Below are 13,357 nucleotides of genomic sequence, written 5' to 3' on the forward strand. Positions count from 1 at the left end.
GTCCCTCAAGTGTCTTTTTAGAATTGGTTTGTAGAAAACTTAATAATAACTCAAGCTAAATTTAAGCCAGCCGCTTAACTTTAACTTCCCAAACACTTCATGAGTTATTATATAATCAATTATATAATCTCAAATCAAGAGGACATTTTTATTTGTTGAGAATGTGCCAAGTTAATTCAACTGAAAAATGATGCAAACCCAAAAGAAAGCAAAGGAAGTGGAGAGTAGCCTTCCTTTAAAAAATGAAAAACTGTTAAGGGTCTCCTCTCCTTTCAATGGAGTACGAGCAACTCCTATTTAGATCACCAGCATCAACATTTCTCCTTTTCTCCTCTCTCCCTCCCTCCCTCCATTCTCTCTCTCTCTCTCTCTCTCACACACACACACACACATACACACACACACACAATATCAAAGGAATAAAGGACACCTGTATTTCTATTTGTTGGGGTACTTCACCCAGAAGCTCTCAGCAAATATCACAGAAAGGTTGTGACTCATCCATGACTTAAAATGCTGTCATCAATGGTTAGCCTCCTGAAACTCTGAATAGTCAGTCCCCAGCAAGTGCTTCATGAAGTTGGGTATGTGCTCTGTGCCCAACCACGTGACAGTTCTGTGTGGGCAAAGGAAGAGCCTCGGGAAGGGCTGCTGAGTGCGTGGGCAGGATGGACGTCTCTGCACTTGTTGGTTTCACCTTGGACTCCAGGGCATACTTGTCTCCAAAGAAAGAGTTCTATGACTTAAAAAAAAAACTCTTTAGAAATTGGGACTCTATATCCTTCCTCTAATTTATTTTATCTAATTTATTTTTCCAAAATTCAGACATTCTATGCCTAAATAATCTATAAGATCCATCATTGGATTAGTACACAGAAAATGAAAACCCATTTTTAGAATTGTTATAAACCATTTGAAGCTAACACGGACATATTACCACATCCAGTCCACCACCTCATCGCTCATTTTCTGAGCCCTTATGTACAAAGGAGAAAATGTTTCCCACTACTGTATATGGTGTTCACATCTCCTTCCAGAAGGAAAGGACAGATTCTCTCCATCTCCATTAAAAATAAAATGCAGGTTTGGCCTCTTTGTGGATAAAGACCAAAAAAGAGGAAATTTTAGGTTAAATCATTATACTAAGAGGATTCTCACTTATTCTGAATCTCTGAACATTTTTATTTTCAATTTATTTGAATGTAGGCATTGAGAGAAATGGATTTTTTTTTCTTTAACAAGCAAGCAAAGTAGATACATCCCATCCAAAATATATTCAAACAAATAAACACTGTACTTCCCGTGGACTTTGAAGAAGCAGACATTTCATGTACCTTAGCAATTTATTCTGCTTTTTGATGAAATCAACAGACACTCCCCTTCCATAGGTAATACAATTATAATTATTATATTCAAAAACAATAGCTTTTATGGTTGCCAGCCAGGAGTGTTAAACCCTAGCTGGCTTTGGAGAAGTTACCTTGGTACCTGAACCCTGAAAAGAAGAGCTACAGACCAACTATTCTAAACCCAAAGTAAATTTCTTTGTTACACTTAACTCCACATTTAACTGGCTTGTAATCAGTAAATCTATAAAATAAGTTAACTCAGCCACTTTCCAAAGCATATATTTTACAGCCAGTTACCTTGGGGCATTTGCCAGAAAGTTATATTAATCAGTTAAAATATTCCATGTGGGCTATACTGCGTTTTATAGTTGAAATGAGCGTACGGTCCTATCAGGTTTAAATTTTCCGTCATAAAAATCACTGTAGTCGTATTGTGGTGCATGTGTCTGTGGCCTTAAATACCCTCGTATCTATGAATGGAAATAAATCCCAAACTGTTCCAAGTAGCCTTTTCTCATGCTGCTCTTAGGCTGGTATGTTCTGAGGTATTTGTCTTACTGGAACCTGCGGTAAGATTATTCTGCAATTGGCAATGGAGTCTTTCCAGAAGAGAGTATACATTCCCAGTGTCAAAAAACTTGGAAAGATTTGGACTCTGAGACACGGTGAGAAAATGTCCCTCTTCTTTTCTGTCTTGGCCTTGCTCTCGTGAGCCTATACCCTAAGGAATCTTACTAGAGGACTCTATGGAGGTGCTATAAAGACGGCTGCAGCCTCATGGAGGCAGTCTTTTGAGAGGGCTGAGAGAGAGGAAAGTGAAAAAACTCTCATGAGGGTGAGCTGTGGCCTACCAGTGCTGAGAGCAGGCATTTCTAGAGATGGACATACTCGTTTTGTAGTTAACGGGATATACTTATGTTGCTCATACTCTCTTCCATGTATAGTTATTACTAGTAGTTCAAGTATGGTGATAACTTCCAGGAACACTCTGCTTCCCACTGGCCAATTCCCCTGGCATGGTGACATGCTGGCTCAGGGCCAGAGGTCATATTACAGTATAAACTAGTCCCTTGTCTCCCTGTGTCTGTGGAAGGTGGAGACAAATAAGGCTTCTAATGCACAGAACCAGAAACAAGTTTATGGGAATTCTTCCAAATTGTAAAGCTCATAGTTGAAAGAAACATAAGACAGAAATCCTAAAACTTACATTCCCAGTAATCAACTGGGAAGCCAGAGGTTTTCTAAACCATCAATCAAAAACAAAAAAACAAAAACAAAACAGAACAATTCTGATCAACTCATGCTAGATGACAGACTGGATTTTCTATGTTCTACGTTCTATTTTCTATGTCCTCTAGACAAAATGTCTTTACAAAATCATTATATGAAGAAGCAGCCAAATATCCCACAGCCAAAAATGTAGGAGAATGTGTTTTAAGATATGTCAGATAGGTCATTTTAAAATTATCTTATTTTTCTGAATAATGTGTCGCTTTTGGTATTTTGTCAGCTTTTTAAAATCTGAAAATTATTCTCATTTCTGTCTGTCTCTTAAATATTAAGTTTCTCACAACTCTCTCTTTGTAATTTTGTATTATTTCTCCCACAGAAGACTCTCCAAGTTGTATAAGATTCAGGCCCCACACAGTCTGGATCCACCCCGGCAATCCAATTCCTCACAGGAGAGCTTGGTCTCGGACTCTGGCAAATGACGAGGTGCTGGTGGAGGAGGTTGGGGAGGGGCCTGGAAGCTGTACCCACATTTGGGTGGTCATCTCCTTAGAGGGTATATAGATGCCATCGTGGTCGTCAGAGATTTGTGATGTCCTCCAAGGAGCATGAGAATTTCAGGCACAAGATTTGAGGCTGTCTCTGATCCAGGCATCCCTCCAACCTTGAAATATTAGCATTGTATGTTGTGTTGTTAAACGTGCCTGCAGGTTTCTTGTTCTCCAAGCTGGGGAAGCATTTGGTTAATCTGCAGCATAGAAGAGCTGCATTCCCCTGCTTGCCAAGAGCCTTAAACCCAACTGGCTGGTTCTCAATCCATGTCAAACACTCAGTTACAATAAGCAGCACTTATATAATATGCCTAAAGGCATATCCATTACTCTATATCCCAGAGTTATTTAGTACTCAAAGTGCTGAGGCTTTAAGAGGTCTGTGATTCCTTAAAATGGTAGGCAGAATTTAATGTGTGTCTGTATTTGTAGCTCTCATCAGACTCTCAAATTGGTCTGTGACATGTAAAAATGAATAATCTGCATTTCAAGAATAAGTACCTCCAAGGGGGTGCTACCGAAAAAAGTCATAATGATACTTTATACCTCCAAAATGGTATTAAAAACTACACTAGAGTTAAAAAAAAAATTTTGTTTTAGAGAGAGAGAGAGCATGTGAGTGAGTGGGGAGAGGGGCAGAGGGAGAGAGAGAGAGAGAGAGACAGAGAGAGAATCTCAAGCAGGCCCCATGCCCAGGAAGGAGCCCAATGAGAGGCTCGATCCCACAACTCTGGGATCGTGACTTGAACAGAAATCAAGAGCTGGATGCTCAACCAACTGGGCCACTCAGGCACCCCTACACTAGATATTTTTCAATCCATTTCTATATTAAGCTGGGCCAGCAGAAACATATGTCATTGATTTACACTGAGAAATGATAAGAGACAGCCCAAAGAAATAAAGGAAGCTTTTAAAAGTACTATTAATTTCATTACACACTGTATCATCGCTATGGACTGAATTGAGTTCCCCTCAAAATTCATAGTTTAAAGCTCTAAGCCCCCAGTATGAAGATGTTTTGAGATGGGCCTTTCAGAGGTAATTGGGTCACAAGCGTGGAGACCTCATAATGGGCTTAGTCCTCCTACAGAAGAAGAGACAAGAGAGCACACTCTCTCCTCCCTAGGAAGACAAAGCAGCAAGATGGCCATCTGCAAGCTGGATAGAGAGGTGTCACCAGAACCTGACCATCTGGGCACCCTGATCTACGACGTCCCACCTCCAGAACTGTGAGAAATAAATGTCTGTTGTTTAGGCGATTTAGTCTATGGTTTTTCGCTATAGCCACTCAAGCTGACTATGACAGTCATTATGAGACAAGGTCTATGAAAGAAATTTCTCTTTAGTTTCAGTAGCCAGAAAGTGGGGCATCTCATTTTATTTTACAGGAGATGTGATCATGAGTCTATAACTAATTGTCTCTTACCCTTTGAATTTCTTATCATGGAACTTAGAATCAATATGTCATTGTACTCTAGTACAAAGATCTAGAGCCTTCCCACATACACTTTCCCACCTTAACTTCCTTGGGAGACACCTCTTAACTTTTCACACAAACTTTTCTTCTGTTCCTTCTCTCTCATCCACTTACTGGTAATCGTATTCTATTTTGCTGTATGCATTTATGGAAGTTGCCTCAAATCCTTTAACAAACAAGGCAGATTATAAGGAAGAATAGGATTGAATAAATGAATGAAGGCATTTCCATTTGAGAAGTAAAAAAACCAAGCGTTCAGTACTGCATTTGGAATTATATAAAAATATTTACTTGAAGAAATTCAATTTATCTCAGCCATGCTCATAAACTTATGAAAAGGATTGACGTGGTCCAGGGGTTTTTATCTTGGGGCTTGTAGACCCTCCAGAGGATCCGTGGACAGAATTCAGGGAGTCTATACGCTTAGATGGGGAAACTGATCTTCATTTTCACTGATCCCTCAGTGAAATTGAACATTTCCTTCAAATATAAATATTGGCAACAAACCACGGACGTATTAGCAGTATCTGTGAATGTGTTTCCGGTAGAAATCCCAGGTGTCCCCATCGCCCATGTGGGTTGTTGCAGCTCTCTGAAAATATCACTTACATTCATCATCACCTTCAAATGTCATTAGACGTGCTGTTAGATCACGTTAATTAATGCATTGGTAAAGACACACATATTATTACTATATCACAATTTTTTTTGTAATCATATTTTTATATATTTGGTTTCCTTGTAACTCTTTGTATTTTGCTTCATACATTTAAATACAGTACTCTGAGAAGGGGTCCATAGGCCTCCTAAGACGACCAAGGGTGTCCAGGGTATAAAAGAATTTAAAACTGACAAACACAAACTGTATTTAGGTAGCATCTTTACAGAATGTGTGCAGATACCTCACTGAGATCTGTGCCATAATTAGGGAATGCTGGTTTCCCTTGATTGGAAAACAGCGACATCATTTTTTCAGTAAAAGGGAATAGTAGAAGTTGCCTGGGTCTTCCTATTCCCTTGACAAGATAAGGTCAGAGTCAGCCCCCCTTTTTTTAGGTCTGCACTTGCAACTTCTGAAAAAACATTTAACAGCTCTGTGAAACTTTGGGTCAGCATTTCAGTTGCTAAGAGAGAAAAAAACAATTGATTTAACATTTAAAACCTCTACTAAGAAGCAGTACCTTTGACTCAATCATGTAAAGACTCATTATCTATTTTGCAAATTACCTGAGGCCCTTCCTTTCATTTTTTTCCTCCCTTGCATGTCAACCTTCTTTTGAATTTTTACCAGACATCTTGGCACTTTTAGCACAATTGGAATAGGGCAAGAATAAGGAAGTAAAACAAAAGGCTGTCAGTAGGATTACTTAACACACATTTCAGAATTATTTTTAGTTACTGTTGTGACATTCACAATGAGGTACAAAGAAGTATGTGTGTCTGTGTGGGTTTGTTGAGGGGAAGGGTATACATGTGGTAAGACCACCCCCAAAAGGCCATGGGCAAAGGCCTTTGCCCCCACTTCCCATGTCCATGGATCTAAGATCATTAAGGGATTATGGACCAATTAGGGAAATTCCCCCTCCCCACCACACTGCAACTCCATCAGGAACCCAGAGTAAGGAGGTATGGTGGATCTGGGGGACAGTGGAGTTTCTTCCTCTCTCCTCTGGGCCATCAGAAGGATATTATCCATGGGCCACCTGCCCTATTCCAGTGAAAGATGTAGTTGGAAATTGGAGTTTATAAATAAATAAGGCACCCGATTATCTAAAATCCTCTGAGTATACATCACTTTGTGTAACTGATCAGGTTTTCAGACGGCTGACTTCTTATCCTTTCCAGCAACACCTTTTTCATGTTAGTTATCTTAGACAACTGAATGTATTATAAATGTACTGTATACCCCCTACATACTTGGAAAAGTAGCCTGAAATTAGCTTAATCTTATACTAATGACTCAGGGTCAACACTGAGAACATCTGCTTTCTTACATGAGCATATTACAAGGGTAATTTCCTTACCATTTCCAGGATCTATACAGGGGTCTTTGACCATTATCTGAACTGATGCTGAGATCTTTACATTCTTGAAGCTGCTTCTTCTATTTTTGTCTAATGCTTTCTTGTCAGACATTACTTTTACCCTCAAAGTAGATTTGGAAACCAGATACGCTATGATGAATAGATAGAGGGCTCGAGCATTTTGAATTGAATAAAAAGTACAATACATGAGATGTGTTTGTTGTTTATGACATCTATTTGAGTATTCACAGAGTTTCACTTATTTGCTGATTCCTCGATGAGAGCTAGATGTGTGAGATTGTAGCATAACTTCCAAATAAGTGAGATTCAATACTACTTGCTTTTCTGTGAAAATCACCCAGAGAGGTCTCATTGTTCCAGATACTTGTCTCTATACGAACTCAAAACAAAGCTTATCCTGGTTTCTGACTGACAGCAAGCTTCTGTTGTTGAGTTAGCATCCTGAATTCAGTAACTGAAACATTTACAGACCTTGACAACCCAAACCACCAGGTCCCAGTGTCTGAAATCTCTGAGTCATATCCACATTTTCACAGAGGCAGCAAAACCAAGTGTTCCCACTTCCTCTTTCACCTGAGCCTTTATTTGTCTCATTTAGTTGTAACCACACAATGTGGTGGAAATGCTGTGGACATATATTGAGATCCTGCTTCTGCCTCCAACTAGCTATGGAGCTTTGTGGAAACCAGTTTTTCTCAAGTCGCAGTGTTTTCATCTGTAAAATGAATATAATATAACTTGGGACCCACGGTGCTTGTGAGGATGAAATGACATAATTTCCAAACATTTACCCAGGTAGTGTCAGGCATTTAAGTATATGCGTAAGCACTATTTGTTTCCTATCCTTTGCCATGTTCCTTTACTTTCCCGTTTATTGACTTTGTGGCGCCCAGATAGATAGATGGCCTTCAAAATACATAGTTCTTATCTTCAGTAACTCTTCCTGAGTCCCCATCAGATTTTGAATATAGCTGTATGAGAGCGCTTTTCACGGTGTCTTATGAACATGTGCATGAACACGCCTGTCATCCCTCAGACCAGGAGTTTCTAGAAGGGAGGGTTGGCATCCTATGCACCATTGTATTCCCAACTCTTAGCCCATTACCTAGGACATCTGCAAACATTTAATAGGTAAGTAAAAGCATGAATCACTATTTAGATATCTTGACTAAAAGTTTGCATATATTAGGAGATTCCTAGTCTGGTATCATAAAATTTGGATTAGAAGCCAGAGGTCCTGAAAAACGGGAAGCAAAGATGACCAAATCCATAGACGTGACCTACCCATGGCTTTCCACTGACCTCCTACCACCACACCTGGTTCATAACATTAACCTGGGAAATTTCCAACCATATCTTCAATTTAGGAAAGGAAACAAATCTTCATCTGCATTTCTAGACAGAGTCAGTCTGCTATGCCTAAAATAGTCTGTCTATTTTAAATCATAGGAAAATAAGTGAGAAGGCTGGTGCCTCCGGCTGTCCACTCAGCTCTCTCTATATCAATGTTTATTCAGCAGGTGTCTTTCTTAGGAAAGGAAAAAAAAGCTGCAGCTAAACAGCCTGGTTCATCACACTTGCCTTGCAGTTTAGACTCCCTTCTCCTTCACCCCCGTGGTAATTTTCTCCTGTGCATTCCTCTCCAGGAATTTTTCCATTTCCACGATAATCACTAGGCTCACCTATCTTTATGCTTCTCTCTAAATTTCTGCCTTCTGCCTCTTTCTGCGAGTGTCCATCCTATATATACTTATCAGAATAATCTTTCACAAAAATGACATCTCACTGGTTTAAAAAACCTCTACCTCTAGCTTTCTCTAGAAAGCTACCTACCTCTAGCTTTCCTTTGCAACCAATGAAATCACCCCCAACTTCCTTCTTCCCCCTTGTGAAGGACTCTTATGGTCTACCTGACTCTTGTGATCTAATTCTAGGAAACTCTCCATGGAAGTAAAATTAGCCCCATCGGTGCTTGTTTTCTCATATTTTATAATATTTTAGTATATACTGTATCTTTATTGAGAACCCCCTTCCTTACCTTCTCAATTCCTTAAAATTCCTTCAATTCCTTAAAACCATAACATTTTAGAGTAAAAAAATAAAAGGCCTTCAGTTACTGTCCAACAGTGCAGCGCAATCCCCCCCCCTTTTTTTTTGCAGTCAAGAAACTAACACCCAAAGATGGTTTGTGACGTCCATCTGTCAGAAAGCTCTCAGGATCAACACGCCAAACTTTATCAGCTCCTCTGAGGAAAGCACTTACATGGCAAGAAAGAGGCAGGGGGATGAATACTATGGGACACCCACCAGCTCTATTCTAAGCACTTTCACATGTGCTTATGTGATCCTCACAATGAACCCATTTTATGTGAGACAAATCTGAAGCTCGGAAAGGTCAAACAGTGAGGGGAGGAAGATGATGGTAGAGTAGGAAGACAGGCTCATCTCACCCCAAGAACACAAGGTAACTTTCACATCATCCTAAAGACCCCGGAAATTGACCTGCAGACTGACAGAACAAGCTCCACAACTAACAGGAGAGAAGAGGCCACATCAAAGAAGGGAGGGAGTGTGGATACATGGTTTAGGGGAAAAATGGATTGCAGGTGCTGTGGAGGGGAGGGAGCCATGATCATGAAGAAGGGCACGAGAGAGAGAAAGAGAGAGAGAGAGAAGGACACAGGGAAATGCACAAGGAAAATATTTCCTCAAAGCCACTGGCTTAGAAAACGAGACAGACTAAATTTCATGAGTTCTTGCAATCAGTGAGGCTTAAAGCCTTGAGTTTTAAAGGTCAGGAGGCTTGGTTGGCATACAGCCCAGAAGGCACTCCACTGCTAGAGAGAGGCCAGGCAAAAAACCCAGGGGCAGACAGCATGGAAAGGGCAGATCTGAAGAAGGCCTGGGTACACAGGAGGAGAATATTCACTCTTCTCCAAGTATGTCCCTAAGAAGCAATGTTTGTGAAGGTGACTTTCTGGGAACAAAGGAAATAGATGGCACCATTTCTCTTTCTGGCCCCTCAGTGTAAACACAGACCCACCTGCAAGAAGCAGTACAGCACCAATCCTGGCTGCCTAACTTGCTTACACCACGCCCAAGCCCCCTGTACTCTGCTAGGACTGCCCTCCTCAGACAAGCTGGCTTCAGTCCGAGTGCCGCAGTCTTCTCCCCCATGAGACCAGCACAAACCTCTGCCTACACCACATATCCCAACCAGAGAGTTCTGCAGGACCTCAGTTCTGGTGGAGTTGCTATCAGGTCTCATTTCACAAGCAGACCACAGCACACCTAATTAAAACTCACCACATTCAGGTCAGGGACCAAACACTGCCCTCAGCAGGCAAAGAGAGCCTCTGCAGACAACTGGCCTGAAGGAGAGAGGAGCCAAAACACAATAGCAGAACGCATGTAGCACACACCAGAGATACTCCCTGAAGCACCAAGCCCTGGGAACTACTTGACCTCTTCTTCATAAGGCCATTACTTTCCGGAGCAGGAGAGATAACTGGCTTTTCTACCACACGGTAGAAGGTAGAGACTTAGACAAAATGTCAAGATGGAGCAATTTATCCCAAATGAAAGAACAAGATAAGGCCATGGTCAGAGACCTAAGCAAAACAAATATAAATAACATGCCTGATGGAGAACTTAAAGCAATAATCATAAGAATACTCACTGGGCTTGAGAAAAGAATAGAAGACATCAATGAGACCCTTACCACAGTGATAGAAGAGTTAAAAGAGATTCAGTCAACGATGGAGGATGCAATAAACGAGACCGGAAGCATGCTTGATGCAATGAACAGTAGGCTGGATAAAGCAGAGGAATGAATTTGTGACCTAGAAGACAAAATAATGAAAAATAATGATGCTGAACAAAAGAGAGAAAGAAGAATTATGCGACACAAGAATAGACTTAGGGAACTCAGTGACTCCATCAAACATAATGACATTCGTATTACAGGAGTCCCAGAAGAGGAGAGAGTAAAGGGGGAAGAATATTTATTTCAAGAAATAATAGCAGAAAACTTCCCTAATCTGGGGGAGGAAACAGATATCCAGATCCAGGAGGCACAGAGAACACCCATCAAAATCAACAAAGCAGCCCAACACCAAGTCATATTGCAATTAAATTTGCAAAATTTACTGATAAAGAAAAATTCTTAAAAGCAGAAAGACAAAGGAAGTCCTTAACTTATAAGGGAAAAGCTATAAGACTAGCTGGAGATTTCTCAACAGAAACTTGACAAACCAGAAGGGAGTGGCATGATATATTCAAAGTGCTAAAGGGGAAAAAGCTGCAACCAAGAATACTCTATCCAACAAGGCTATCATTCAGAATAGAAGGAGAGATAAAGAGTTTTCCAGACAAATAAAAACTAAAGGAGTTCATGACCACTAAACCAGACCTGCAAGAAATATTAAAGGGGACTCTTTTGTTTTGGTTTGGTTTTTTGTTTTGTTTTGTTTTTAAAGAGAACTCTTTGAATGCAAAGGAGAGACCAAAAATGACAAAGACAAAAAAAGAGAAAATTTCCAGAAGCAATGACAAAACAAGTAATAAAATGGCACTAAATACCTATCAATAATTATTTTGAATGTAATTGAACTAAATGCTCCAGTCAAAAGACTTAGATTCAGAATAAATTGAAAACAATGCCCATCAATATGCTGCCTACAAGAGATTCATTTTAGACCTAAAGACACTTGCAGATTGAAAGTGAGGGCAGGAGCACCTGGTGGTTCAGTCAGTTAAGCAATCAACTCTTGATTTTGGCTCAGGTCATGGTCTCTCAATTAGTGAGATCAAGTCCCACATCTGGCTCTGTGCTAAAGTGGTAGGATGGAGATACGTCTATCATGCAAGTGGATGTCAAAAGAAATCATGAGTAGCAATACTTAGATCAGACAAACTTGACTTCAAAACAAAGACTGTACAAAGAGAGAAAGAAGGGCGTTATATAATCATAAAGGAGACAACTCAACAAGAATATCTAACAACTGTAAATATTTATGCACATAAAATGAGAACACCCAAATACATTAAAAAAGTAATAACAAACATAAAGGAACTAATTGTCAATAAAACAATAGTAGTAGGGGACGTTAACATCCCAATCACAAAATAGAATAATGAAATAATAAAGATTAGAGCAGAGTTAAATGTTATAAAAACTAAAATAAACTATCGAACAGATCAATGAAACCAGAGCTTGTTCTTTGGAAAAAACTAATAAAATTGATAAACCTCTGGCCAGATATATCAAAAAGAAAATAGAAAGGACCAAAATAAATAAAATCACCAATGAGAAAGGAAAAATAACAACCAACACCACAGAAATACAAACAATTATAAAAGTATATTATAAAAAGTTATATGCCAACAAATTAGACAACATGGAAGAAATGGATAAATTCCTACAAACATGTAAACATATAAACTATATGCTCAACATCACTCATCATCAGAGAAATACAAATCAATATTGTAAGATATCACCTCACACCTGTCAGAATGGCTAAAATCAACAATACAAGAAACAACAGGTGTTGGCAAGGACGTAGAGAAAGGGGAACCCTCTTGCACTGGGAATGGGAATGCAAACTCATACAGCCACTGTGGAAAACAGTATGGAGTTTCCTCAAAAAGTTAAAAATATAACTATCCTAAGATCCAGCAATTTTATATGTCCATCAACTGATGAATGCATAAGGAAGGTGTGTATATATATATATATATATATATATATATATATACACCCATGTGTATATACACCACATCTTCCTTATCCATTCATCAGTTGATGGACATGTAAAATATACATATAGATAATATATACATGATAGGTAGAGATAATATATATACCTGTATATACATATAGATCATATATAACATGCAAAATATATATATAGATGTGGTATATATACACATGTGTGTATGTATACACACACACACACACACACACACAGACACACACACACACAGGAATATTACTCAGCCATCAAAAAGAATGAAATCTTTCCATTGGCAAGATGGATGGAGGTAGAGTGCATTATGCTAAGCAAAATAAGTCAGTCAGAGAAAGACAAATACCAGGGCGCCTGGGTGGCTCACTTGGTTAAGCGCCTGACTCTTGGTTTCAGCTCAAGTCATGATCTCATGATTCATGGGTTGGAGTCCCTCGTGGGGCTCTGTGCTGACGGTACAGGGCCTGCTTAGGATTCTCTCTCTCTCTGTCCCTCTCTCTCTCTCTAAGGAAATAAATAAACATTTTTAAAAAGAGAGAAAGACAAATACCACATGATTTCACCCATGTGGAATTTAAGAAACAAAACAAATGAACAAAGAAAAATAAAGACCAAAAAAAAGACTCTTAAATATAATTAACAAACTGGTTGCCAGAGGAGAGGTGGCTGGGGGGATGGGTGAAGTAGGTAAAGGGGATTAGGAGTACATTTATTGTGAGGAGCACTGAATCATGTGTAGAACTATTGAATCACTTCATCGTACACCTGAAATTAATATAACACTGTATGCTAATTGTACTTGAATTTAAACAAAAGAAGTAAGGATGGTGATTGTGGAAAGAAGTAAGAACAGAGTGAGAAGGGGCCAAATATATGATAAATGTGCTTTATTCCTTTCTGAAAAAAATAATTTTTTTGAGAGAGAGAGAAAGAGAGAGAGTATGCACACGTGTGA

The 13,357-nt window shown here is 39.4% G+C and overlaps 1 protein-coding gene across 11 annotated transcripts in view; it reads right to left on the reverse strand.

Annotated features, from left to right (window-relative positions):
• The window catches only part of IPCEF1 (interaction protein for cytohesin exchange factors 1), a 180,657-nt gene that overhangs the window by 131,679 nt on the left and 35,621 nt on the right, over positions 1-13,357 (reverse strand). For 3 of the 11 annotated variants that reach the window (XM_042940119.1, XM_042940114.1, XM_042940111.1), the window contains exon 3: positions 10,374-10,494. The exons of 6 other annotated variants lie outside the window; for them this stretch is intronic. The gene's annotated coding sequence lies outside the window, so the exon portion shown is untranslated. Of the gene's footprint in view, positions 1-430; positions 3,762-10,373; positions 10,495-13,357 lie in introns of those variants that run through there. 2 more of the 11 variants (XM_042940122.1, XM_042940116.1) reach the window with 2 other exon arrangements.

Source organism: Panthera leo, chromosome B2 (genome assembly GCF_018350215.1).
Source record: "Panthera leo isolate Ple1 chromosome B2, P.leo_Ple1_pat1.1, whole genome shotgun sequence".
Classification (NCBI taxonomy): domain Eukaryota; kingdom Metazoa; phylum Chordata; class Mammalia; order Carnivora; family Felidae; genus Panthera; species Panthera leo.